This window comes from Apis mellifera, linkage group LG8 (genome assembly GCF_003254395.2).
Source record: "Apis mellifera strain DH4 linkage group LG8, Amel_HAv3.1, whole genome shotgun sequence".
Classification (NCBI taxonomy): Eukaryota; Metazoa; Arthropoda; class Insecta; order Hymenoptera; family Apidae; genus Apis; species Apis mellifera.
The window spans coordinates 1,000,154-1,024,707 of record NC_037645.1 but is presented as its reverse complement, the minus strand read 5'-3'; the positions used below and the strand labels follow the sequence as shown (position 1 = coordinate 1,024,707).

The 24,554-nt window shown below is 31.6% G+C and overlaps 1 protein-coding gene and 1 long non-coding RNA gene across 17 annotated transcripts in view; one reads left to right on the top strand and one right to left on the bottom strand.

The window, feature by feature from the left end:
• Positions 1-24,554, top strand: part of LOC100576405 (AT-rich interactive domain-containing protein 5B) — a 185,679-nt gene that overhangs the window by 139,983 nt on the left and 21,142 nt on the right. The window lies entirely within an intron of this gene.
• LOC102656347 lies at positions 23-20,252 on the bottom strand. 14 transcript variants are annotated; one of them, XR_003305189.1, is made up of 15 exons: positions 19,780-20,252; positions 19,408-19,707; positions 15,273-15,522; positions 14,844-15,180; positions 14,606-14,725; positions 9,585-9,788; positions 9,417-9,515; positions 7,374-8,502; positions 5,684-6,356; positions 4,986-5,146; positions 4,357-4,886; positions 2,058-4,047; positions 1,427-1,631; positions 1,136-1,304; positions 24-1,036 (listed from the first exon to the last, which is right to left on the bottom strand). It is a non-coding gene; the product is annotated as an uncharacterized LOC102656347 (long non-coding RNA). The 14 variants fall into 14 exon arrangements; XR_003305194.1 differs by having other exon boundaries at positions 1,435-1,631; XR_003305192.1 differs by having other exon boundaries at positions 15,422-15,522.

The window sequence follows — 24,554 nt, the reverse complement described above, 5'->3', positions numbered from 1 at the left end:
AATTTCTGTAATTAATTATTGATCAATCAAAAAGTAAATATTCATGTTAAATTTACAAAATAATTAATAATCGTTAATAATTAATATTAAAAAAATTTTTTCCACAATCATTCAGCTCTGAAAGAGTTGATGCTGAAAGATATCAAAAGGCTTCCAAATAATGAATTAATTTGATCATGTGCCAATAGTTGATTACATAATATATATGTAATATATTTATTTCAAAATCTTTGGCCCCAATTGAGTGAAAAGTCTTCCTTCTTTTTTCATTCTCTGACGGGGCAAATCTTTTATATCTCTCGTTCGTAATATTTATCTAGAAAGAATTTTAAAATATGAAAATAAAATTCAAAATAATATTACAAATCGTATAGAAGTTTGAAAATTGAAAAAGTATTCGTCATAAGCGTATATAACGCCGGTCGACGTCAAATACAATCTTTTCAACGATGAATTGGATTGGATTAGAAGATTCTTGGTCGAATTTTCATCTTCGTCCCTCCCCCCCTCTCTGTTTCACGTTTTCCCTCGCTCTCGTGGTGCCGTCTATTTCGAGAATTTCGTGTCTTGACACAGCCGCTGAAAAGGTGGAATGAGCAATAGCGAAATGGAAGTCGCTCATCTCGATTTTCGCGACACGACATTCGAATGAGAATAACCATTCTTGATCCACGAACATTTTCTCTTCTTTTCTCTCCCTTTCTATCTAAAATTTCTCCACGTTTACAGAATTCAAACGATGTTGCTTATATGAAAATCTAGTAATCCCACGATTACACATGAAATAAAACATATTTTCGTGAATTTGAATTGTTGAAATAATTCCATCCTTATTACTTCTTATTCCTTCTCTCTCCATTAAATTTCTTTATCGATCTTTCGATGAATCGAAACTTTATGAATTTAATTTTTTGTCGCGTCACAATCGAGCAATTAAATTTTAATAAGGCGCAAAATTAATCTTCAACTTCCGTTCATTTTTGATCTTCCATATTCGAGAAATATTTCGTAACAATTTGTTTGCATTGAATAAACCCTAGGAAAAAAAAAAAAGATTGTTACAATATGTTTTTAATAAAATAATTTACAACACAAAGGAATATATATATATATATTTTTACACGTAAAAAAGTACCGTAGAGATTTTAATGAAAAACATCAGAATCACAGAGGCCAACACAGAGGTACAACACGGGGCCGCGAAAGGATTAATTCGAGAAAAGAAGAAGAAAAATCGATTCAAGACCCGGTAAGAAGTTCGATGCGAACGTAATTAAAGTCCCTTTTTCCGTGGCTCAAATGTCCTTTAATATGCAAAACGAGTCAATTAGAATATCAAACGTGACCTCGAACGAGAGCACGCACTCCTGTACTAAAATAACGTGGATACACACATACACACACATATACATATACATATACACACCAATTTACCGAGAATCGTTCCACCTTCCGCAATCGTAGCTTCTTTTGCAATCATTTTCGGATTTGTTCGATAAAATTGTTCTTCTTCCGAATAAAATTTACGACTTCGATCGAAATAGAAGAAAAGTTTTATATAGAAGAATTGAAAAACAAATTTTTTTTTTATATTTGCAATTTCATCGACCACTCGGTTATTGCATACTGGGCTGAAAAAAATAAATTTAAATTAAATATTTTTTACTCGAATTTACCTTCTATCGGTATATCCTCTTAATTAACGTAGTTCCTCTATTTTCTGTTCCAGGTATTACTACTCGAGCTTTTCATTTTTCTATTTTACGGGGAAAAGTAAGGATAGTAAGGATCTGCCGTTTAGGTAAGATGCTTACTTAACGAAATTAGAAAAATAGTTTAAAAGTGATCACGAATCGGTAAATAATTATAACGAATATATCTGATACGTTAAAAAACGTTGATTGAGGTTATAAATAATTTCAAGTTTGCATCGAATGAAACGAGACAAAGACAGAGTGAAACAGTTCCATCTCTGTCACATCGTCCGCTCTATCCCCTTTCATCCAACGAGAACTTAATTTAACGAATAAGCAATTTACCTATATTTTTGTACGTACCGTTTTTAGAAATCCTTCAAAAATATCTCGCGAATATATCAATCGTTTATTATAAACAGTGTATCGAAGGATTGGAGAGGGATATTGCAGAAATAGTTTGCAAAAGTTTGACTTAAAATGCGTTCAAAGCGATTCGAAGCTGTGGCAGGGCTGATCAAACAAGAATGAGGTTGGTTAAATGCGAAAACGAAGTGCTCTCTGGAAGCTTTACGCCAAGCACGTACACGCGAGCTGCAATTTACATGCTTTTATGCGGTGCGAAGTTTACAACAAGCGCGTACACGTGCCACCGGCGGAAAAGTTTCCTGTTTTTCTTACGAACGCGCTCGATGGGGGAGGGGATATCCGAATGGATAAATTACGTTGTCGCTTGGTTGCCCCGCGACGCGTGCCGCGCGTCTAGGGGAAAAAAAAAATTCCCCGCTCGAGCGCTCTTTTTCTAACCTTGTCATCGATACCGAGTTATCGAATTACTTTCTGCCAAACGAAATGAATAAATGAACAAGTAAAGCGAATAATAAAGTTTCATTCAGTGGCCCATAAACTTTTGTTTTGCTTTTGCAATAATTAACGGTATAATAATTACCAGCCACGATTACCTCGCGAAAACTTTCTTCTCGACGAGATTCTTCTTCTATTTGTTCCTCGGAAATTTCACCGACGACTTTGAATTGTCGCAAACGTTTGAGAATTTATTCGAAGAATGAATAAAGGTAAGCGATAAAAGTAAGCTTACTTGCTCCATGTTAATTTTCTTTCTTTTTTTTTTTTTCAATTACATATTCATACAAATTATCGTATCATGCTTTAATCTCTCGTAATTTCGTGTCAAATGTCGCAAGTCATTATAAATGACTCGTTTGTCTTCGCGTGTTTGATCGAGTTCCCCCGATTGTGCTTTTACTTATACTGTTCGTGCTTGTGAACGGAAATTGTCGAGTTAACCCTTTGAACATGGATATTTTTTGCCCTGGTGAGATTTAAAAAAAAAAAAATATCTGGGATAACAATCTGTATTATTATTAATACATGTTCATTTTTGTAAGATCTTCAAACTTGAAGAAAAATATTCTTCGCGAATTTTGTGTAGTTTATATCGCGACTTCGATAAAAATATTATCGATTGATCAAAACCAGCCATTGCAATTGATGGTGTTTTATTAATCTTAATTAACAGCAGCCCCATTTAAGGGATACAATACAGGGATCCATAACTGTGCTAAATTTGTCCGTGATGAACCTAATTTCTCGTGGCGTAAACGTCATTAACGGTATTATGTAATTTTACGTAATTACTCCCTCGTCTCTGGCTACGATGCTAACTTCATAAATCTGCAGATCAATTTAATCTTTAAAATTCCAAAATCCAAAATAATTTCCCTTTCTCTCTCTTTCTTCTTCCTTTTTTTTTTAATCAAAAAAACAGACTGTCCATCCATCCACATTGGCGGCAACTTTTATTCGGGACGACCTTGTAGAGAATTCCAAGAAGGAATTGGAGAATGAATGAAATGGAGGAACGATCGATCTCAATAGTTTCGCAACGTTGACGGAAACAAAAAGGATTCGAAAAGAGGGATTCGAAAAGAAGGGGGCGTGGTTTGTAACAAGCAACGTGGAGGGAAGGGGATGGCGACCACGTTGGGCGGAGGTGGGCGGAAAAGGGCGACGCAAGGTGGAAAAGAAGTTGCAGCGAAATAAATTATGCAAAATACTTTCCTTCGTTGGAATATGAAATCGTGTGCCGTGCAGTTCTCGTCACACGAGGCGAAAGAATTTACTTTGCGACCCGGTGAATCGGGATTTGTATAAAAAAAAAAAGAAAAAAAAATAAATTCGATAGTATCCCCCCCGTCTGATATTGACAAATCGAGTTATCAACCGGCAACGGGAACGGTGAAAGATCGGTCGTATATCATGTAGCAGGTACTACTACTTCTTTCGAGGTGTTTTATTTACTTACTACTTCCTGTGTATCTTGCGCTTTATCCTGTAAATTATATTTAAAAAAAATTTTATTCCGTGTATATTTCGATAATAAAAAAGAAAAGAATAGAATAGAATAGAATAGAACGAGATAAAAAAATTATAAGAAAATATTACAAAGAGATATTGAGAATTAAAATAAAACGTTAGAGAGATGCAGATGCGGATTTAGTATTCATTAATTGAATTAGAGAAAGGCTAACTTTCACAAAATATTATATAGTTTGAAACGAGTTCATCGAGGTTTTGTAGTATTCTTTAGAACCTGTCAGAACTTTTGAATACCACGGTGTGAGACAGAACTTTTATTTACTTTTGACGGGCGGAGGGTGAAGTTCCAGATTCCATCCTCCCTCTCTCTCTCCTCCTCCCCCGCCTCTTTCGATCGGCCGAGAAAATAAAACCTATTCGTCATCATACGTGTCATGATTTCCGTGGAGAGTTTCAATAAATGTTACTAAAGATATATTGTACTTTCCTTTTTCCTTTTTCCTTTTTCTTTTCACCGTACTATGCGTGCTCCCGTTTAAACTTTATCAACTTTGTGGAATTGTAATTAAAACGTAACCTCGTAAAAGATGAGAGATGTAAAGGATAAAAAGGGTGAACCTGTGAGACGTGAAATTATTGTTACGATAAATTGAACTGAAAACGTAAAATAATGAATTATTATGAATTATCGAGCATTGAATTAAATCGTTTAAAAAAAAAAAAAATTAAAAATTGATTATATTACGAGTGAAAACTTGTCTTATTAAATTCAGATTTGATTGAAATTGAAATTACGAGTAATAACAAACTTTCCGTATTTATTATTTCCGTCTTGTATGTGCGTGTTCCATCCTGCAATTCGAAAGGATTGAAAAATAAAGTAAATAATATAATACGACATTTATTTATGAATAAATACTACGTCTAATAAAATGAAAAGAAACGACGTACACAATGGGCGGGAAACGGATTTCAACGGAGGAGTTACGTTCTCGTGTAACAGGGACTGATGGGAGAACGGTCAATCACAGGGAATATAAACGGATTACATGCCTCGAATGCATTTCTTTCACCTATTCCCACACTCCTTTGCCCACGGGTTCTCTCTCCACCTGAAAATAGGAATAACTGGTCATTTCGGTGGATAATAATTAACACGAAACGATTATTCGCTTTTTGATTTATAAATCACAATTTTCTGGATATAAAAGATACTAGAGATTTACTCTATCTCTTTTTTTACCAGAAATACGAAAAATGTGTATTAATTTTCAAAAGAATACATTAAAATCTTAAAATAAATTCATCTTTTGATTTTTTAAATTAATAAATCTCGTTCTTTCATATTCCAGCAACAATATTTAAAAAAAGGTGAACTAAAAAGGGATAATTTTATTCGGAAAATATATTTATTCGAAAGTTGTTATCTTTCCGCATTTTTCTTTTTTTTAAAAAAAATTACGAATCTAAGTTGCAATAAAAATTTGCTTCGTCCATTTGATTATTTTATAATTACGATCTTTCCATCCCTTCTTTTATCTCAATTTTATATATTTCATACAGTCCAATTTCTATCTCTTTATTTATTCTGACGTGAAACAAATTTTAAAGTCAACCAAACTTTTTTTTTTTTTTTTTTTTTATACAACCTGAAAAAAACTTTCTCTCTTTCCGTTTCCAAGCATTTTCGTCGATATTTTCCTCTTATTTTTTATTTCCCGCTGATGCAATTTATTTCATTTATTAAAATATTTAAAACACGATCAAATTAATCGCAAAATTCATTGGGGAAACAACACGTTTCTCAACGAGACCTGGGCGTTTTTCTAGTATCGATCTTTTATCTAATTCTTGTTTCCGTTTTGGAGATTCTTTTCAAATTTTCCATCGTTTCGCGAGCAAACAAATTTTCCGACAAAGATGAATTGTTTTACTGTGTGTTTATTACAATTGCAGAAATACAAGCGTGGTCTTCAATCTTGTTCCTCCCCATCTTTGTCTCACATTTTACATTATTTCGTTCCATTCGTTTCGTTTCGGTTTTATTATTTCTGTATTGTACACAGGATGAATAAATGCATCAAAACGCGTTATTGTCATTGCTAATAATTTACGATGCGCCCAATCGAGCGTTACAATAAAATTATTAACGTTACATTAATAATCGTTGTCGCGCTCCGCTAGACGCGATTCATAAATTTTTTTTAATTTAATATTTCTATCCAGAAGCATCGATTATTACACCACTCTTCTCCGTTTTGTTTTATTTCGTGTCGTCGTATTTCCATTGATTATTATATTCTCCTCTTGCTTTTATTCCGTCTATAATAATAATAATAATTTTTTTTAAAAATTGACGAAGGAAGAAAAACAATCGAGAAGAAGAAAGAGAGAGAGATATAAAAAATATATCGAATTGATTTATTTCCAAGATTATCTATAGCTGTTAAACAATTAACGGGCCCTTGCTCGACTCGGTCGGTACTTTCGTTCGAAATTGTTCCGAGGATAAAAATACGCTTGACATGGCACCGAGAAAATATTGCGGTATATGAAACGGAGACACTTTATCGCCACGATATATATCATTCTATTCACTTACTCGTGCGTTGCCTTTCAGAATGATAGTAAAGGAGAATATCACAAAGTACAGGGGGGGGGGGGGGGAGGGCGAGGAATCCGCGCTATGAGATTTTTCGAACGAAATAAAAACCGGCCCTGTTTTATAAATGACCGGACACGCGAGCATTCTCAAGGGGCTCGAGCAAAAATGTACAAGCCGAAAAGCATAAGATTTTTACTATGGACCGATGAAACGGTAGTAATTTTGCAGCTTGAAAACGTAGCAAGCAATGCGATAAAACGTATATATATATATTCTAAAAACTATTATTCCGTCTTGGAAATTAGACTCTTTGGAAATGCAAATTTAATTTGCGAGCTCGCAATAGAAAGCATTGTGTACAACTTAAACGTTGTTAAACTTTCTCTTTGGACAAAAACTTCTCTTGTGTGTGTGTGTACTCGCGTAAATTAGTAAAAAGTTTAAAAAAAAGAGTTACGAGGTTGTCGTTTACTCGTGTATACTTCCACTCTACACGTTTTTTATAAAAATACAACCGGGATTGTGGTAATATTAGCTTTGGAGGTTAATATTACAAGCCATAATTTCAATCTTATCGGTTTCCGATACCCGGCGGCCGGTATGGAAATGTTGAAAAGTACATTGTAGCAAAATCACAGTGCAATATAATGTCCATCGTATCACAAAGTACACAAATACGACCCGGTACACCCCGGGACAAAGTGAAATAATATATGGAATGCAAGTCGGATTACATTTGCATCTGTCATCCGAATATCTCCGTCCTCTCCATATATGTAGATGATGTTGTCACGATTCATCGGAAATTTGCCGTCAATCTGATTACAAATTTCAAACCAGTATTGAATTCCGTTCGATCCTGGTGTCATATTTGTGTGACAGTGCCAAGCAAGCATTGACCATTCGGTCTCTCTGTAGATTGGTGTATATATACACATGCGGTATAGCCCTACCCCCACTTTGCTCGCCATCGCTCTACAGTGTGTTCAACCTCGCGTCTGGCCGAGAGAAAAATTTCCTCCCTACCTACTGGTAGTCGCATTCGCAACTGAAATTGTTGCTGATGCTTTTTCATGGAGGATAACTCGACGAATGTCTTCACGACGATCGTAAAAATAACTTTATCGCGAATACAAGAGTCTATTTAATGTTGGACGAGTGTAATCCTATTCGTGAAACACCGTCTGTATATACTGTATCGTTCGTGTGCACATACGAAACTGAATTCTCCGCACGCGCACTTGAATAGTGTATCATATAAATACACGCGCGCGTATAGAAATGGAGTGGGGATAGAAGGGAGGGGACAGAGCGAGAGAGAGAGAGAGAGAGAGAGAGATAGGAGAAAGGAGAGAGAGAACGCGTTTACATGAACACACGTAAACGTATGCGCTCAGAGATGGCGTATGCGTGTAGATGTAGCTGCATACGGTACACATTACGAGGAGTATCCATGGAGTGGAGATCGTTCTCCTCGCGTTGCCATTCCCCACTCTTCGGTGTAACCTCTTCCACTGCTTGCTCCCGCCTTATTTATCACAGTAATTCTCAATAAACTACTCGCTTCCCTTGTCTCTTGCTTACTCATGAAGTAATAAAGTGAATTTACTCCAATCTACAACCTCTTTCATCGAATAGTTCTCGTTTTATATCGTTGCATTTTCGATGTGTTTTTCTCTGTTTTCGGTTTCCCTTTTCCTTTGTCAATTTGTTTTTTTTTTTAAATACTTTTTATCTCTTTTTTTTCGTTTTTTTCGTTGTTTATTCGTCGAGCATTGTAAACCGATCGAAATGTTGTTTTGTTTGTAACTTCGATATCCGAAAACTTCAAATTTATTGGAAATTTTACAAGTTTGTTAGTTCCTGAAAAGAATTGTCGAGTTAAATTTTTTTTTTTCGATACAATTCAGTTTCTTAACTTGGATAATTTATTTCTTTATGAATTTGAAAATTATAAATAAAGAAGAATTGTTAAAGAAAAATTTAACGATTAGTTTGTTAAAACAAAAAAGTTTGAATAATTCATTGCAAAGAATATAAAAAGCAATAAATCTAATAATTTTTTATATTTACTAGTAATATATTTTTAACAGAAATTTATTTTATTTAATTTATTATCTAAATTTATTTTTAAATTATACAATTGTTATTTATGACATTTTCGTGCGCAATAAATATTTTACAAGTAAATTCAAATGGCAGAGTTAAATTACTTACCGTGTACAGCTTTCAAAATGTATTATGGGAAATAGGAAAATACATGGTAATTTTTAAGAGATGTATTCAAAGTTTTCAAATAAATCAAAGTTTTTGGAGTATCGAAGTTTCGTTCCAGTATAAGTTTATGAACACTGAATATTGTGAAACTTTTTATATGACTAGGGAGGAAGCAAAAATCTTGATTTTTACAAGATAGAAATTGTTTCAGTATTTTCATTTTTGCTTATTCATATCAATTGTTTCTTTTTTCGATACTTTTCCGTTAATAAATATTTCGACAATGAATAATATAAGTTAATTTGATAAGCTGACTTGTTAACGGATATAAACTAATTAGGCAATAAATATAAACTCGGCAATAATGTCAGTCGTAACAGTTTCGCCAAGTAATCTCCGTGAACGTGGTCGTTAATTTTTACGATCGAATATCTCACTGTACAATGTGTATAAGCTAATGATATTTATATAAAATTGTTGTGTTGTTCTTTCATCTTTTGTTTTAATCACAATATGAATAAAACGAATTGAAAATAAAGTTGTAGAAAAAAAGAACAAACCTATCCAATAATCGATGAATTTTGTATTCAATGAAGGAAGAATGAATCATTCACATTGGAAGATTCTTCTCTGACGTTGTTCAGCCTTCGTGACTTTCACTAAAAAGAAAAAAAAAAAGGTTAATAAAAATACGAATGGATATTTTCAGTTGGATTAATTCTAAGTACATTGAATTATAAATGTCGATTATTTGCGTTCGTAGTGTGGGCTGATATTTCATTAGAGATTGTCGTGTACAATACATCAGTATGGATCACGGACGAGGAAATGATCTGTTGCTGGTAGTGAATCATGAATATATCCATAAGGTTAAGTGACGAGGACGAATAAATGACTGAAGTAATAAGAACTTGCACAGGAACACAGGAACACTAAAATCAAATAATTTATTACACGTAAGAACAATGATCTATAGAACAATGAGCCGAGATAAACAAAATTATAATTTAACACAAAATGCACGTACAATATACCAACGCTTCGAGTAGAACGAGTTAAAGAAATTAACCTTCGAAAATGGAATATTGAATATACGATGAGAAATACATAAATAATTATTTTTAATAAAAAACTCGTTTATATATTTAAACACATTTCGAAAATACGATTTTAAACTTAGATTTTAAAACTCTCTTGTATAAATAATTTAGTAATCGATAATATTAGTAAATTCACGTGTTACGAATTATAGGTTATGAACTTCACTTTTCGAATTTTATGCGAGATAAAATAATCACATCGCTAAAATTTTACTAATAATATTTCACTTATCTTATTATCGAATGCTACACAAGAGAATTTATTAATATCAATCACAATTTAATAATATATCACAATAATAGTTAGTTCACTCGTACGAAACGCAACACTGTAAATTTTTTCCGTTACACACGCCTTGTCTTCTTCGAATGGTTTACTCGTTACTGATTATTTGAAAAATTTGTTCAGATTTTAATTTTAATTTTCATATATCGTAACACACGAATCTATGATATAGAGGGTTAACGATAATCTTCTTCCACGAACGATCTCGGATTATCACAAAGCGATGTGAAGAGGAAAATGAAAGCGTCGAAGGCCCTTTAAATTTTCATTATCGATATTCGATAACGGAGTGTACTGTGATACGTGACTATCCAGATAATTCCATCGTTTAAAATTCTTTCTCTAACGAATAATTAATTACACTATCGGTATTATTATTCGAATTCAAAATAGTAAATAATATTATTTGCGTTTAAATTTGAAATAGCTCGGCGAAAATAAATACAAGGTTTTAGCATTTTTATTTGAAAATTATCGAACTTCTGCCATGTTTGAAACGTACAATGTTTTTCTAACTTTTAAAATTATTCTTTCGTGCCGCAACTCTAACGTACATATACATATCTGAACTTTTAAAATTTTTAATATTTTCAACGTATAACAGGTTAAATGGATATCATTTCCGCCCAGTTGAATTTCAATTTAAATCTCTTTGTTATTTTACAGTATCACTTTCTGTTTGTAAAAAAACGAAAGTAATATTTCATTACATTTTGTTAATTCGATTTAATTTTTTTTTAAATAATAAATGATATAATATAATTTATGGAAATCATCGAATAACGTAAAACATAAAATAATGTAAATACGACAATGTTAATTTTATACGATACTTACTGATATTTCGCTTACTATCTAAATTACGTGAAATCTGACAAAGCGTTTTCAGTTAATTGTGATTGCAGAAGTAAGTGGGAAGTTAGAGCAAATTACGTCAGCTAATTCGATAATAATGCATTTTCGTAAATCACAAAGCTAATATGCGTCAGAAGATACATTCATCATTGATGTCGGATGGAATGCGATCATTGGTATTGTTATTAGCTTCACAGATGAACACGTTAACGTGGTTCTAATGCGAAATGAGTCGCGGAGAAACAAATATCGATACGATCTATGATAACGTATGACATTTGTAGTTGGGCAGTGCTTGTACAGTGTGTGCACATTGGTAGGCAACTGGTTGGTCGATAACAAACGTGCGCATCAACCGTCGATAAAGCAGATTTAAATTGCATTTATTTTTTACTGCATTCCTTTTTATCGAATAACTTTTTCAAATAAAATAAAGTTGAAATTGCTACAATATTTGAAATTATTCAACGAACGACGGATCTGAAACTCGTAACAATTTAATTAATGTTAATTTATCGTAATGGAAATTATACGAATATAATTTTTATTTCAAATAAAATATTCGATATACGTTCAGTACTACAAGCAAAGCTACGCGAATTATATGAAAATTATCGTTGCCTCTAACGCGCACAAAGAGAAATGATTTTATGATCGCCAGACGTATTCAGCAGCTCGTTGCTGAAACGTAGCAATAACCGAGAGTGGTGAATTTTCATTTACTCGGTATCGTTACTTCCATTTCTGTATGCAGCGGGAATCATTTTGAATAGAAAGTGAACAAAGCAAGCTCTGTGGTCCGTTTATCGCGTTTTATATGATTTTTAAATTGTTGTCCGAGCACATGTGTTTATGTGTAGGATCCAATAACATTTGTATTTCGGGGATAAATATTTCTCTGTGATATATCGAAGTGAAAATATAATGATATTAAATCTCAGCGTGAATTACTTTCTTCGATAAATTGAAACAAATGCCGAATATTTTTCAAGAGCTTAAGGCAAAGCTTAATCGGAACGACCTAATAAATAATCGTAGTCGAGTTTTACCATTATTCAGCATATTTTATTAATGTCTCCTTTTCTAAGGAATTTTTAATTAATCACGCTGCGATAAGGCGAACAGTGGCGTTTCGTAATTCAAAGCTAATTTAATTTTGAATCATTATCATTGCTATATACTATGAAAAGTATTCATCAACAATTACTGCTATTTTATAAAATTTCAATCAACTAAAAAAATTATACACGAGTAAAGTTAATAATTAATTATACTTTCAATCGAAATGGTTTCAAAATTTAATTAACGATTTTGATTCTGCTTTAATTTTCGATTATTATCTTTTTGTTGTATCGAGAATTTCCATTCATTATAACTCGTTCTTTCACTCTATTATTTGAGGAGAAAATATATTCCGGCAATTTATACATTTGTTCTAAAAGATATTCGTTGAAATAATAATTGATACAATAAAGTTATACACGAATATTCCGGATCGGAAACACGATAGTGAGTCAATTTATCAGTCTTCGTTGTTAATTAAATTTTATCATCGTTCGTTATCGTGCTAATTGAACTCCTCTGTTAGCGTGCAGTGGTAATTTTCTAAAATTTAATCTGGTATATGGAATATTCACGTATTATTTACATAAATCGAGGCTCGCTCCGCGTATTGATTTTTATAAAGTTTGAATGCATTGCTTAATGGAAATCACATTGATAGAACGCCGCCGGTGTAAAAAAATATGATGCAAAAATAGTAGCGAGAGGATTTTCGAGAAATTGAACTTCAACTTCGAAATCAAACGGCAATGAAATTAAAGCTTGAAATTAAATCTCGTCGAATTCGAGTACATTTATAAATTAAACGAGTTAAAAAGTATATTCATGGCAAAGTTCGATGCGATAAATAAATTAAAATATTATATCAATTATTGAATTAAAATATTATATTCGTTGGTGCAGAATGCAGGAAGATAATGAAAAGGAGAAAGAAAAAGAAAAATAGATTAAAATCTTCGTTTGCTAGGGCAACAAAGAATTTTATATATATATATATATCTTTTTTTTCTATTCATCTAACTATCTTAACGTTTATTTGCATTCCAATTTCAACGGAGAAATACTTTGTACAAGTTGTAACGTAATGAAGATAATTAAAATACAATGTAAACCCCGACGCGTATCGAATTATGCAAACGTGCAAGAGTGTGCTTATTCAGAAACAAAACACGCCAGCTCGTACAATGCATTATTATTTGGAATTTACGACGGTACTCATGAGAACGATGGAAAAGGATGGAGTCGTATTCCTCTACACTTGTTATCTTATCGTGATCTCTAAAGGGTTCGAGCTCGGATGGTGATCAAACATTGAAACGGGATCGAATTTCATCTAAAAAAAATTTATCAAAATTTAATTTTAATCAAATTAATCATTCTCGTTTATTTCTATTTAACGTTTTATAATATAATATTATAAGTATAATTGTTAAAAAATAATTACTTGTATAAATGAAAAGATGAATTTGACAAGATATAGCGATGGAACGAAATGAGAATCACTGACACGAGCAGGTTGACTACCCCCCGCCCACCGCTACTCCTCTTTCCCCCCTGATTTCATGTTGGAGCAAAGCTCATGTTACACGATGCAGACTATCTTCCGGCCAATCGATACGTACTTAATTAATTAACCCTTTCGTATATCACATATTATTACTAATTGTAAATCCAACGAAATATATTTGTTCCAGTTGCTAACGAATCGCGTTAATAAGTATTTTGTAATGGCATCGTTTGTTGAAAATGAGAGAGAAAAAATAGATGCACGTACAGGTGAATATTTTTAATTAAAAGTAATTTACGTTATGAAATTTGTTCCTAGAAGTTGGTAGAATAATATTAAAATTGGCGATGTTGTTAAAAATTACAAAATGTGAATAATGAATAAAATGAAAGAGAGGAATTGTATTAAAATTATTAATATGAAATATTCAATTTCATTCCTCCCTTTCTATAATAATTTTTTTTATTCTATTTGATATTAAATAGAATTTATTTGCTTAAAATTAATTCAATTTTTAATTAAATTTTATCTTCTCTAAATATAATAAATATTTAAAAAAAAATATATTTCTCTATTTAGAAAGATTTTTTTTTTTTTTTCAATTGAAAAACAAATGGATAAGTGCACGAGAGATATTAAACGGAATTCAAGTTAGTGTTCCACATAAGAACGTTCAATTTTTCAAAAGTTCCGATTCACTTTGTTTGAATGAAGCCAACTGAATGCAGGTAAGATTACATTCTTAAAGTAATTTAAAGTTCGTGCCAAGTTTCCGAGGTTCTCGTTGTTAAACAGCATTAACTCGGTATTGGAGTTGATTTTACGTAAAAAAAAAGAAAGAAAGAAAGAAAAAAATAAAAAAAAAAAAGAAATACAAAGAAAAAAGACGTGTATCTATAAAATTAAAAGAGCTGAGATTCACTGGTAAATCTTGCTTACGTTTTTTTTTGTTTTTCTGTTTGGGCCAAGAGAACCCCGGTTGGTTGTTTGTTCTCTCTGTTGGAAACCAACCACTTACGAGTCACTTTCTTAATTAACCCTTATCATTACAAATGGTACCTACAACATACATTATATTTTAGAAAACCTATTTCTTATTTATACATACATATATATATATATATATATATATATATATATATATATATATATATCATGTATATATGCATATACTTACTATACTTGGCGTATAATTACGCTAAATTATGACGAAACTATGTTTTCAACAAAACTTTCGATGATAATTTCTATGTAAAATAGAAGTATTGTACTGCGAGTTTATAGAAAGCTTTTATAAAAATGTATATTATTACCAACTTGCACGCATTAAATTGTCATGAATTATGTGAATTTGTTGAAAGCATTTGAGAAATAAAATTCTTGAAATATATATATATATATTATGACATATGAATAATTTACTTGGTTTGTTCCGACCTGACTTCTCTCTTTGAATTGAATATAAGAGAAATATCTTGTACTAACATATTCATTTAGGTTATAAAATTTCTAACCTAGAAAGTTGAATTATTTGAAATTATTTGAAAACGTGTAGCATGGATTTTAATAAGAAAAAAAAAAATCTAATAAAAATGTCTGTTCTTACTTGACGCACTATCGAGAGAATGAAACTTTTTCCATTATACTGGAGATTGTAATATTTATAATTGGACATTTAGACAGGTATGGGAATCGTTCGTATACAGTGGCTTGTAAAAGTTCGAATGAGGTCGTGGTTAGTATACATATACTTACTAGCGTCCCGTAGAACCTTATTCGGGTCACTTCGTGACGCTTCGTAACCCTTCGTGTGTCACTTGTATTTTGTGGTTATTCGGTGGGTGAGCCGGACTTTCCTGGTAAAATAATAATAATTAGAATAATATATATTCTTGAAATTTCGTGTATCAAAAATTATCTCGTAAATTTTGTTTAAATATTCTTTTTTTTTTAATTAACTAATTATTTTTTGTAAATTATATAATGTTAAAAAAATAAAAATAAATACAATGTTATTTAGTGTTTTTATAATTCACTTTTCTCAAACAATTTTAAAGTTTATTTCTATTCACTTTTATGTAAATTAATTAAAGTTTTTCTTACTTGATAAATTAAAAAATAATTAAAGGAAAATAATCAATGCTGTAGTTGTCAATTACAGCAAATTACAAAATTCCTTTGTGGTCGTTAAATTATTTTCATAAAATTGGTTACGCAAATGAAATAAGTTGCAACGGAATGAAGAGATTATTAAGTTTAAAATAATTAACGGAACAATGGATGTCAAATTGTTACATAGAGACAAAGTCTGCATTATCTACCATTTTCACTGTTTGCTCTGATGGTAACAAAATAGGAATTGTTTATTCTCCTAGCTTTGAAAATTTAATTAATAATTCATCATCATAGTTTGTTATATTTATTTAAATACAATCAAAAATCCGTAAAATTATTTTATTCTTTATAAAAGAAATTTTACTAGAAAAAACTATTAAATTACTTTCAAACAAATGGCACTGTCTTTCGGTGAACTCTTCTTATGTGCATTAAAGACCCTATTTCATTCTGTTGAATTTTAACAAGCTTTGAATAAGTTTTGAGATTATTTAAATGAAATTTCAATGAAGTCGGAGGGGGAGGGGAAAATATTGGATTTAAAGATAATTATAAAGAGGAGAACGGAGAGTAAGTTATTGATCCAAGGAGGGAGACGGTGCATTTATGAAATTGCATTTATGAAACAGATAATATTTTATAATTAAGGGCATCAATTTCTAGGCCACACCCACACATAATGCCGTGGCTCAAGTATCATTGTTATTCTCATGAATTTAAATAACTTTTTAATAATTTTATCCGTGATCACGGGAATAAGTGCTGTTCAAACATAAAAGCTTATAGCTAAAATTTTCAAAAGTCCTAGAGTCATTGAAAATTATAGGATTGAATCAGAACGAATTTATTTTTATTGCTGAAAATTTTGTATCAGCAAAATTGAATTTCAAAGTATTATTGCTTCCATTTAATTTTCTCTCTCTCTATATATATATATATATTTTTTTTTTTTTTTTTACTTTACTTTATTTTAGTTTTTAATTCAAAATCTCAAATATATACATAATTACATCGAGTATAATATTTTTGAATATAATACGGAATATAATAGAATTCGAATAAAAGGCACGAAACTGATTATAGTACGCGCAATATATGTATATTTATCCTGCGATGCTAGAATATTATGAAAGGAGGAGACATCTGGCGGGGAATGAAAGCACACTAATAGAGGGGACGGATACCATTAATAATTACGTTTAATGAATTTAGTTTACGAAACGGGAATGAAAATTTGTATTTTTCAATACGAATGGAATCCAAATAATTATTTAAATCGAATCAAAATAAAAAGGCAAAATTGAAAAAATGATTTAACAACGGGCAAAATTTGAATTTATCATTTGACCGATGCATCCATATTTATATCGGGTATACTTTTATCGAGGAACTTACTCGTTCGAGAATACCAGGGAAATTAATTCAATTTAGTTGCCGTACAAAAGAATAATGGACTGCGATTTAAATGGTATTGTAAACCTTGTGCTGGAAAAAAAAAATATTGCGCACAAACTTCAATGAGTCATCGTTTTAATAATAGCGAACAATCAGTTCGTATGATGATTTTAAGATAATATTATTTTTTGAACTTATAAATATTTTTCCTTTTTTTTTCGAAAAAAAAAGAAAAAATTAAAATCTTCATCGTTCTCGTCGTTCGTAAATAATTACGCGAGGCAATAAAAATTATGTTTCTTATCAATCCTATATATATTATCTATATTTTTGTGATAATTATTTTTTTTATATTTTTTTTAACACGAAAGAAAATATTTATTTTTAACGCGTTTTATTTTTAATCGACAACAAATATATATTCCCTTATAAAGTTTCTTCTTCAACGCGTTATTAATTTTTATAAAACGAAATATGATAGACCACGATGATTCTATAAAACGAATATTATATATTATTGTTAAAAAACGTATTTTCAAAGAAAATTCAATATAGCCCATGAAATATTGCTGGAAATATTTCTCGTCCATTGAAAAGGTATTACTTGTATATCGTGTTAGTTCTTTTTCCACCGTACGAATTACGAGTTCTTGATTTTTCGAGAGAAGTTTTCCTGCAGTATTATTAAGTACTAAAGTGCGGCTTCTATATCGATAAAAGACTTAACTTCACGATACCCATACATAAAACACGATATTCACGAAAGATTTCGAAAAAAACGAGGAAAGGAATGAAAGATTTCGCGTTTTGAATATAATCGAGACGCAAACAAATCTATTGCTATTCTTATTACCTTTTAAATTTGAAATTCGAAAATAAAATAAAAAAAGAAATATTACGAATATTTTCTCGAATAAAATCAATCGTATATAATAATGAAACGAACGTTGAATTTTTGCTTGTGTGCGTTCAATACTTAGCGGTAAAAAAAAAAATATGACTTTATCACGAAAATATATATATATATATATAGGGAAACCAATAATAACGACAGTAATAATTGCGATGTTAAAAAATAAATAACAATAAATAGAAAGAAAGAAAGAAAAAAAAAATAACACGTCACTTTTTAAATTGAACGACTCGATTGATTATGGTTATTATACTTTGTATAATAAAACACAATGTTACCGAGCGAGCAAACTGACGTATCAGTTATTAAAAGTTTAATCATTTCTATTTCAAGGTACAGGCCGAGCGACAAGGTAGGTAGATATGGAGGAGAGTGTACAGTCAATGGGAAAAGTTTCCCGTTTCGCATACTGGATCAATGCAGTTTCGCCCGAGCTTCGTTCGTTTACGTAATATTAAAACTATTTCGGAATTTCGTTTCGCGTAATAGCATAGTAACGTTGAGAATAGAATGTACCGATCGGATACTGTTTTCAAATTTTACTGTACTTTATTGCGGTTATACACGGGAATAAAAGCATTTTTAAAAATATATATATATATATATATATCGCAAGAGAGAAGCTCGCGGCTAGATTTTTCGCGTGCGACGATATTTTTGTTTTTTTTTTTTTTTCGGTTTTTTTTCCCCTCCCATCGCGCTCAGCCTTTCTTTTGTCCTCGGTCGATATTTTAATTAAACAAAATGGAATTAAATAACGTTTCGTATTAAGGAAAATTCTACATTGGATGGATATTTTTATATCGCGGCATAATTAAATTAAACGGAAGGAAATAAATAATGATAAATAATAACGAAATAATAAATGGTGAACGCAAATCCCCTTTAATTTGATTAATCCTTTTCGTTTCTCATCCGATCGCGCTATTTTTCGAAATATGAAAACAATTTTTTAATCCTTTTTTTGCGCGTGAAAAGGGGATTTATACAAATAGCGAAAGAGAGAGAGAGAGAGAGACAATTATATTGTTTTCTCCGGATGATTAAAAATGGAAACCGTTGCGATGAAAACGATAATTGACCAATTAAGATCGGTTACAATATGCACTCGTTTTTACCGTCGTTTTATTTGCACACCGGTGCCACGTATTAACTCTCTCTCTATGGTGGTCATAAATCATGAACTATTCCACGATGCGAACACGGTTCACCTGGTCGCATCATGTTAATTTTAGTGGCTATCGATCAGAAAGCTTACAAGCGTGCCAGACTTTTACCTCTATACACACCGACTATGTGATTTCTAATTATTACTTACATGCATTCATACATACAGATACAGAATTCCACGAAGGTAAAATACATTTCACCGAAATTGATACCGTTAATTAAATTGTCGACGTAAGCATAAATCGACAACCTTTTAGAAAATTAATTAGATTTCACGTTTGAAACAAGTTTAATTCGCTATGGGATTTGATAACTGGATTTGAGTCTCTTGATGGTATCTTTTTTTAAGCTTAGTCTTGAAAGCATCTCCCAAGTATTTGACTTTTATTGAAGAAACGTAATCGATAATTAAAAGGATATTTCCGAATCCCTTTTCGATAGTGTGAAACTGAAACGAAAAAGATTTATATAATCACGAATTCTATTTCAACAATATATAATATATATATATCATACTTACCGTAAAAATGAACGCTCCTTCGATTCGATATCGTATTACGTATTATTCTTTTTATAGAAAATTTCTAAAAAAAGACAGTGATTAAGAATAATAATGATGAAATCACACAATTTCAATTTTGCGTTGGTTAATATTAACGTTTCCAAGCGCGTGTCGATCCATTCGTCAACGTTTACACGGCCACAATGAGAGGCAATACTTGTTACAAGGCCATCGCTACAAACAGTGGTGCCTCGATTGTTGCGAAAACAAAAATACACGAAATCTCGAGATTAGTCAGCAGGTATATTTGTGTATATTCATTTGCCGTATTCCTTTGACTTCTACGAATAATAATAACACGTCGTGTATTCCTATTCCGTATTTGTTTTTCTCTAACGTATAACGTACGTGTATCTTCTAATCATTGTAATTAAACAAGATTTATTCAATAATTGTACAATATTCTTTCACTAATAATGACAATAATTAAAACTCTGTGGAAAGAATAATAAAAATTAATTCAATGATTTAATAAAATTGATATTTTAATAAATTGTATATCGATTTGCGAAGAATAAAGTTTTTAATATCGAAATTGAAAAAACAAATTTACCCAAATAATTTTACTGCTACTTAAATATAACTCGATTAACTAATGATAAATTTACAATCAAGCGAAATCAATATTTTAACAACATAATTAACTTATTTTTTTTCCCTTGTATAATCAAATGATCTGATTATCAGATTGTAATGAAAATATTGTACAACTATCATCATTAGCAAACAAGATCCGTACAGCACGAGGTATCGTGCAAGAGTGACTGAAAACAATTATAGTTATTAATAATAATCGCGAACGTAATTATCCCTTTCGAGGGATTATAACGTAATAACGTTATTTGTATGTACGAAAATTAATAACGTTCCCATCAAATTTCCTTTATTTGTCTATTTAATTATATAACGAAGTTATATTCGAAGAGAAAATTGAAAGGAAGATTTTATCGTTATATATATATATATATATATATTGTTTCGTGCAAAAAGAGATAAATTTTATTCTCCCTTGTCGAAGAATCGTGTTTTTCTCGTACGCCCGTTTAATCAATATATTTGTTTATTCGAGTTGCGCGTACGCAAATGCACAGCATGTCGGTGTACACACGTTGTATTATCGATCGTATTAATATAATGCTTTAATTATTAATATTAGATAATAACATGCAAATTCTGGACATACGTGTGTGTGTGTGTATATATATATATATATATCCGGGTGGTACACGGGTAAACAAATCATTTAAGCTCTCGTATCGGTCATGCGCTGTTAAAAAGTTGTTTGATATGCAAACGTGTATTGCTTGTATAACAAATATTCGAAAAAAACTGACCGTTCCAGCTTTTTCCACGAGTTTTGAGTGTCGCGCAAAACGCAACTACCTTGGAATTCATATTCATGTTTCAATTCTTTGTCTTCTCGTCTGTTTGATCGTCGAAATGATTTCATTTTTTTTTTCCCCCTTCTTTTTTGTGGTCAGCCATTTCTACTCAGCCTGCGCTCCGCAAATAACGCGGATTTATATGAAAATGGTGGATGAAATTATTTTTTACGCGTTAACAATATTGAATCGATATTAAATTGTTAATTACTTCGATAATTAACAATAATATTAATATTACACACGCGTTCTAAGGTACCTAAAGTAATTACGCTGCCATAATAATTATTAATATTAATAATATCGTTTATCAATATATATAATTAATACGTAATAATAATAATAACTAATTCTAATGAACCTATCGATTCCCCTCCCCTTTCTCCCTCCTCATTCGATTTTAACGAGGTTGAAATATCGTTCTTGAATAAAGGACATTTTCGACAATTTTATTGACCGAGTTTTTTTTTCTCCTTCTTTTTAAATCATTAAAATATTTTATTTAATTTTAATTGCGCATTCTCTTCTAATTGTAAGAAATCCTCGAGGATTCCAATTTGTGTATTCGATGACCGATGTTGGAAGAGAGGTAAAGGGCCGAAATAAAACATTTTATCGAATAATCTCGTAATGACGCAAGGAACAACGTGTTTCACAACCGCATGAAGTAGTTGCATGGGTGGCCGGCACAAAAGGCAGAGAAAATAAGCTTGCCGGGTTTACGATCACCCGGTGTGGGGATTAGGATGGCAACAGATGTCTGGCAAACGTACATCTCGTTTAAACGATAACTTAATTGTCTATTATTTAACGGAAGGAGGGGAGGGAGGGAGAAAAAGAGAGAGAGAGAGAGAGAGGAGGGGAAAAAAAGCAATCGATATCGTTGATATCGAACATTTGTGTACATTTGGTTAAATGAAACTTTTGTCCAAATCGAACGTGACGTTTAATTTTATCTCGTTCCAGGGGACAAATAAAATAACTGCAACGCGCGCTCATTTGCGTCCGCTCATTTTTCAATGTTTCCAAGATTTAACTTGTTTATTTGCGAGATTTTTTTTTTTGTTGTTTGAATTTAACGAACTTGTATTCTTGTCTTCTTCTGTGTAATCGAATAAAGTTAGTATATCGAAAGAAGAAATAAACGTGGAAATTGAATTAATTAAATGATTACGATTACGTGTCAACTGGAACATTTCAGGGATTCGAACGTCAATCAATTGTATTATATACGTATAATTCAATATATCCTCTTGAATAAATTTTACGACGAATATTCCAGGCTACGTCTCGCTCTCCTGTCGTTAAATTTCAAGTGGAATAATTGAATAAAGGACATGTCAAGTGACAAAACTCGTTTCATTGTGTTAACTGGAGAATCAAACAAGTTTTATGGAAGCGAGGCAAGTCAGTGCAATCAAGTGCCGCTTTGTAAATGGATGTTTAAATGCACGGGCAAAAATTGTGATTTTTCCCTCACTGTTATTAATATATATATATATATATATATATATAAAAAAATCTTGTCACTTTATTGGACGCTCTTTATAATTTATTCTTAATACACTTTTTTAACACGGTCCGAAATTAAAATAATTTATATGGAATTTAAATTTCATGGATTTTTAGTTTTTCAAGAGAAAATTGAAAGACTCGAGCGAAATAAAATATTAATATCGAATATTTTAATATAAACGAAATAAATTTTTTTTTAATTGTAAAATTCTTCTAAAAATTGAAATATCAACGTTACACAAACAATTAAAAAAAATCCAAGAAATATTCCTCTTCAACACGATTTCATAGAAATAAAATTTAAGATAAGAATTTACGAGTAGAAAAGATTTATAGAAATGTATTATAATAGAGAATATGAGATTATAATTATAATAGAAGATGTCATAAAGAGTACATGACAGATGTATCCACTCGTATATACTTTTCATATTTTATATATATATATATATATATATATATACATAGTCCCGTTGTATGAACTGTTTACGAACATTTTGTTCGTGATTTCCACGGAGAGTTACGTACTATATATATAAGTACTTCGAGTATTATTGAAGTTTCTATTCTATAACGAAGTAACACCGTCCCAGAAACTTGTACCAGTGAACGAAAATTTAAAACTTTTTCGAAGGAGATTAGCAGAAATTTCTCCATTCGTATCGATGACAACATCCTTATCCACCTTTAAAAAATAATCACGCAATGATTTATCCATTTATGCATACAGGTTAATAAGAAATACTTCGTAATTCATGGGAGCTGCAGCAGCAGCAGCAGCATCGATGATTCATGATGAACTTGATAGCAGCATTCAATCCCCATAAAGTATACCAAACGTGATATTCGAAGTAAATTCATTATCCAACTACTTTGATCGTTAATCAATTACTCGGCAAGCTATTGGGAGACACGTATACGAAGCGAATTTATTGTTACTCGAGTATCTCGATGTAATTATCCATCGTGCCATTAGCGCCATCGAATAATCACTATGCATTAACAAGTCTCACAATTATGACACGAATACTTAAGCTCTAAGGACAAATAATTCTGACGCATGATATCGCACAGTTTACGTACGTTTCTTCTCTCCCTCTCTTCACCGGGGGGGGGGAGGGGAACGCCTCGAAGAGAAAGTAATATAAGAGAAGAATTTTATTTTTACGCTGGATATGAAAGAGCTGAAATTATTCCACTCGAACTTTAACGAGTAGAACTCGGCGCGGAAATAATTTCGTTTCATTGTTTCCTGCGAGAATGTGAGCCTCTCCCGTTTATGCAATATCTGACGTATAAAATTTCTATATAGTTAACCTCTCCCTCTCCCTCCTTCTCCTTCTCCTCCTCCTCCTCCTCCTTCCCACGTTGCGACCTTTAATTTAACTTCTTCCTCCCTCCTCCTCCTCCTCCTCCTCCTCCTCATCCTCCTCCTTGTCCCTCTCTCTCTCTCTCTCTCTCTCCGTTCGTTTTAATATTTTTACAACCTTCGAAGAATCGTGTTTACGGCAATAAAAACATTAGCAACTTATGGGGCGTCGAAGAGTCTTTAAAACCCCTTCTTTTCATTACTAGAACCTCGTGGAAGCTTTTATGCGTCTGCATTTCTGTCATCAATCAACGTCGGGAAAGAATAAACCTGAAAGCGTTTGAAAAATGACGGGAGTGAGGGGAAAGGGTGGGGGGCAGATATCTGTTTTACCGGCAGATCCTTTCACCGAAGAACACAGGGTGTTCGAGTGATAATAGGATAGACTTTAACGATCAACCGTGTTTTACATAATACAATGTGGGACATTCGTGATCCGTCTAATCGGTATATAGAAACATATCGAT